The 5,406-nt window shown below is 54.5% G+C and overlaps 1 pseudogene; it reads right to left on the bottom strand.

Moving 5' to 3' along the window:
* Window positions 1-1,537: 1,537 nt before the first annotated feature.
* On the bottom strand, window positions 1,538-4,347 carry LOC136452693 (aldehyde oxidase GLOX1-like; annotated as a pseudogene).
* Between the last annotated feature and the right edge of the window lie 1,059 nt (window positions 4,348-5,406).

Here is a 5,406-nt window from a genome sequence, read left to right as displayed (position 1 = left end):
TTGGAAATTTTCTTTGATTACACTCCTGTCAAATACTGCATGAGGTATAATGACCACAACACCAAAAAATTGTCACTACTCCTTTGTGGTGATCATTGCCATATTTTTCTAGCGATCAAAGGATGGGACTCATAGCTTAGGGGTGTTGAGGCATTGGGTGATTTGGGAATGTTTCCAAACTTTCTACGTGAAGGGGTAGTGAAGAGCAAGGTGTCGGCGTTTATTTTAAGGGAGGGAGGAGCGTTACAAAGGGAACAACAACTCTAGTATAGCCAACCTCTACTCTTTACAACCTTTTATCTTTATGTTTCCTCTTCATTACCTATCCTGACTCAATCGAAGCATGCCACCACTTCCTCATCCTCCAGTCGCACAATCACTTTCGAGCTATGGCCCTGTCTTCATCCATACTAATCATTACAATGTTAGAAGCCCTTGCCATCAAATCTGAGTTATAACCATCCCTGGGCATATCTCTATGGCCCTGTTAGCTTGTCTTATAATCCATACTTTTCAGCTTATTTTTTCAGCCGGAATAGTGTTTCAGCTTGTTTTTTTCCAACGAAGCGAACAGGGCCTATCTAGGGAACTTCCCACTCTCAAACTCTAGTCCCCAAACCCAAAGAAGATGGCTCCATCTGAGTAGAAGAGCACATGAATCTCCAATAATTGAACTCTACCATATGAAATCCAACAGAATTCCTCCTTTTGTGTCAAGGTTGTAGGTTTAACACCATGTCCTTCTACAGTGCATGGGTAATTAAGGGGCCGTTTGGTAGCACTTCACGCGCCGCTTCACGGGCTGCTTCACCTGCGCGTCGACCAAATGGTGTCCAGTAGCTCTGCTTCAAGAGACAAGCTCCGAAAAATGCGCTAAGAGAAGAGGGGAGAGAGAGTAGAAGCTAAAACAAATGTAGCTTGTGCCGATTTCTTCTGACATAGGTGGGTCCCGACGGGGCCACAGGTAGATTTGCCCTTATCGACGCTGGAGCCTGCGTGGGGGCAGAGTGGCCGGGCCACGGGGCCGATGACGGTGCCAGGGCGAAGACGGGCGTGTAGGGCAGCGTGGGGAGGGGGCCAAGCCGTGATGTTGGCGCGGACGCCAGGACATGGGCAGGAATGCTGAGCTACGTAGGTGCCGAGCATGGAGATGCGGAGGCGAGGAAGAAGAGATGCCCGTCCAGATAAGGAGAGAAGGAAAGAAATAAATGCTTGGGCATCCTGATAAGAAGAGAAGAAAGAAATAAATGCTAGCATGGGGAAGAAAGAGAAAAATGAGGAAAAAAAGGCAATATCGTCTTTTCATCCGTTTTACTCACCAGGGAAGCTGTTTTACCGAATGATTCATTCAAACATATTCATCTCGAACCATAGAGCTGTTTTTTGAGTCAAAACCAATAAAAGTTGATACACCAGTGAAGCTGAGCTTTACTGAACAGGCCCTAAATCCAACTGGAATCCACATTTTCATTTCATATGTGATGTACTAGAGGAGAGAATGGCCCGTTTGTCACGATCGGTCGGCATAGAAAAAATGTGATTGCATAATAATGTATATATACCACAGCAGATACGTTTATACTTTCTCCGTCCCTGTTGTTCTTCCTTGTTCTTGGAAGGCTAACACTACTAATAACCGGACGATGATGCCACATTTGGATCGCTGACACTTAATCTGAGTCGATCCATATCCCTGTACTAAACATATGTTTTGCCCCAAATATTAGGGAGCACCTTACCACGTGATGCAAAATTCTAGGGATGAAAACGGTACGGATATTTTCCGACTGTATTTGAAACCGAATCCATTTAGAGAGGTTGAGATTTGTCCATATCCGAGTCTGGATATCCAACATCCGATACCGTATCCTTATCCGAATAATCAAATCGCATATTTATGATGTCGATATCCAATCGTATCCTATTCGACATAGTTGACACTATCGTATTCGAATCCGAATCCGGACAGAAATATGAAAACAAATGTAATATCAGTGATATCCGTTTGTATCTGATCCGTTTTCATCCCTACAAAATTCATGGAGAAAACAAACCAAATCTGATCCACAGGCAAGCCCTGCGCCACTGCCGTACGTTCTCCTACTATGCGTTGGTTGAGGGCTACTCCGGTGGACACGTATTCTCGTCGTTCCAAACGCGACGGACATTCATCTCCGAGCCGCCTTCTCACTTGTGTACCTTCACCCACGCGGCCTTGCTCGGCACGCCTTTCGCCAGGACGTACAACAGGTAGTAGCCGGGCGGCGCGAGCTCAGGCTTTCCCGGAGCGTCGACCGTTATCGTGTATCTCTGCCAGTTGGCCGTGAACGCGGTGACGGACAGCACCAGCAGCCGCTGGTTCATGGAGTACCCGTGCGTCGTGAACGCTGGCGCGTACATGGTGACCTTCACGTCGGCCTCGGCCACGGCCTGCACGGGCGTGGAGAACTGGAACGTGAACTTGGCCCCGTACGCCATCCCGTCGCCGGGGACGGTCCCCACGTCGATCATGGGCCGGTTGGCCTCGAGCGCCGGGGAGAGGTACGGCGGGGTGAACCGCTCGACGCGCACCTCGGTCTGGAAGTCGACGCCGCTGAAGTTGTAGGCGGAGTTGGTGTTGCTGCCGGCCACGAGCACGGTGGCATCGGGCAGCACCGCGCTGGTGGCGTGGTACATGCGCGGGATGGTCGTCGGTGCCAGCGCCCGGAACCGCGAGCCCCGCTTCTGCCGCGGAGAGTACAGGAGCGGGCTCAGCACGGGCTGCCGCCCGAAACCCCAGCCCGAGCAGCCCTTAGCCGCGCCGTTCAGTATGAGCAGGTCGCCGGTGGGCAGGATGAGCAGGTCGCCCATGGTGCGGCTCACGGGCATCTGGTCGGTCGCCCACCGCGCGTCGGGCTTCAATGGGTTGATGCGCGCACAGTCCTTGAGAGCGGCGTTGAAAATGTTGGCCTCGCCGAGCTTGAAGGCGTTCTTGGGGGAGCCACCGCAGACGATGACCTCGGGACTGAGGACGTCGCCGCGGCGGAGGTCGAGCGGGAGGAGCGCCGACATGCCGGAGGCTGGGTAGTTCCGGCCCCCGCCCGGGAGGACCGGTAACTCGCGGACGACCTGGCCGTTCCTGGGGTCGAACAGGATGGAGCGGTCGTTGGCGAAGATGAAGAGAGTCCCGTCGGGAAGGAGGTGGACGAACGGGTACAGGTTGTTCTCCACGTCGTCGGTGGTGTCACGAAGTATCTGGAGGTTATTGGCTTGGGCGTTCGACTGGCCTTCCGCCGGAACGAATTCGTAGCTGAACGCACGCCGGCCACCGAGCACGATGGAGCGCCCGTCCGGAAGTATCTGCTGCGTCCCGTACCTGCGCATGCATGCACGCCACTGTGTGAGTCTGTAATCGGTTGATGATGACTGTTGTGATATGCACTAGGGAACTAGGTGTGGTATGCACCATCTTCCTTCGGCCAGGCTCCCCGGGAACTCCCTCCAGTCGCAGTTGCCGCATGGGCTCAGGTACCTCACAACCTTCTCCCCTTCGAAGTAGCCGCCGGTCTGCACCAGGTTGCCCTCGGCGTCGAGCGCGCCCGATGAGCACCACACGTCCGTTAAGACCTGCATGCAGTGCAGCAGCACGCGCACAGTGGCCGTCGCGGCTCGTGCGTGACTTTTGTCCTTGGAACCATGCAACAAACCGACGAGACGACGGAAAGGAAGAAGAAGAAGAAGAGTAAGGCACACCATGGCACCAACCTACCTTGAGGGCCCTGACCCCGCCCGTTGCGTAATCAAACTCGACGGCGTGCGCGGCGCAGTCCTGGGCGCCGACCTCCTTGCTCCGGAGGTCGAGGCGGCAGTTCCCCTTGGGCAGCCTCAGCAGCGACGGGCCCGTGGTGACCGTGTCGAACATGATGGCCTTGTCGCTCCGCATGATCACCAGGTGCATCGCGGACACGCCAGCGTTCTCGCTGATGATGGACCACGCGCCGGGGAACCCCGCGGCGTTGTCCACGGGGAGCACCACCGTGTCCTGCGCCACCGCGGTGGGCGCGGACCGGGGAGGCACCTTCATGAGGCCGCTCTTGGTCACCGGCGCCGTGATGAGGTTCTGCTGGTCGCTGGCCCGGGGCATCACGTCCTCCTCCTGCCCCTGGTTCGCGTTGTGGAAGTAAGTCGTGCTCGTTCCGCGGCTTGAAGATGTTGAGGAAATCGGTGGCACTGTGCGCCTCGCCGCCCACGGCGGCGAGGGCGAGGAGCGCGACGGAGAGCACGGCGGAACGGAGGAGAGGACCCATTGTCGGAGAGAACCTCGAGGCTGTCCCAGGTGGTTTCCTGGCCCCTGGCCGGCCTCCTATAAGCTATAAGCCGGAGGAGGACGAGGACCCCGCTGCATGCATGCTCGCCATTGTCCATCGTGACCTCGTAATAATTGTATGGTGGGCGTGTGCTTGTTTGGGTACGGAGAAGCATGAGTAACGGTCGTTCAAATATAGCTAACAGCATTTTGTGGTTTCCGCGAACAGCAGGAAATAAGAGCAGGAGTTCCCTAAATATTACTTCTAAAAAGTCTATATTTGTCAACTTCTAAAAATGTTTTAGGAGAAAAAAAGAAATTCATCTTCCAATATTTCATAATATTTGACTTAAAAAATCAAATGATGGTTCCATTTGACATTTTTTTTTCTGCAGTCTTCTTTTTTTTTTTTCCACGCGAACCTCTTGGTCACCGCGTACAAGCAACAACTAGCCATGTCTTTTGGAGATCACACACTGAACGACATTGCCGCTGGTACGGTAGAATATGGTGAACTTGCTAGTAGCTTTTGCTTGCCGGCCCGAGCACTTCATTGGCTACCTAGCATAGCAAGCATATATAGCTAGCGAGCTGCTACACATTGTGTGGCCGCGCGCGCGCTCTTGTCCAATCTCGGTGCCGGTAGAGAGCCCTAGCTAGCAGCTAGCGCTGCTGCTGCTGGCCACCATGTCGTCGAAGCAGGAGAAAGAGGAAGAGGTGGAGCTGCCGTGCATGAATGGCGACGTGGGGAGGGACGACGACAATAGCGGAGTCGAAGAAGGAGGAGGAGGAGAAGGCGAGGGCGAGTTCGTGGCGGCGATGGCGCAGCTGGCGCCGGAGGGCGTGCGGGCCGCTGCACGCGCGGGTGGAGGTGGAGTGGGGGCCGTGCTACAGAGCGCGTGCCAGACGGCGACGGCACGGGCACTGTGGGGCCGCATCGTGCGTGACTCGGCGGCGGGGGTGCTGGCCGGGGAGCGCTACCTCAGGGGCCTGCACGACAAGTGCGACACTTTATAAGTGCATCTAAGGCCCTTTATATGTTAGAATGTGCATTTGTGTGATATAAAATAGATGTTTTTCAAAATCCCTCACTAGCATATGTAGGTGGTGTGAATTTGAAA

The sequence above is a fragment of the Miscanthus floridulus genome, chromosome 5, assembly GCF_019320115.1.
Source record: "Miscanthus floridulus cultivar M001 chromosome 5, ASM1932011v1, whole genome shotgun sequence".
NCBI lineage: Eukaryota > Viridiplantae > Streptophyta > Magnoliopsida > Poales > Poaceae > Miscanthus > Miscanthus floridulus.
This window is presented reverse-complemented; position numbering and strand designations above follow the sequence as displayed.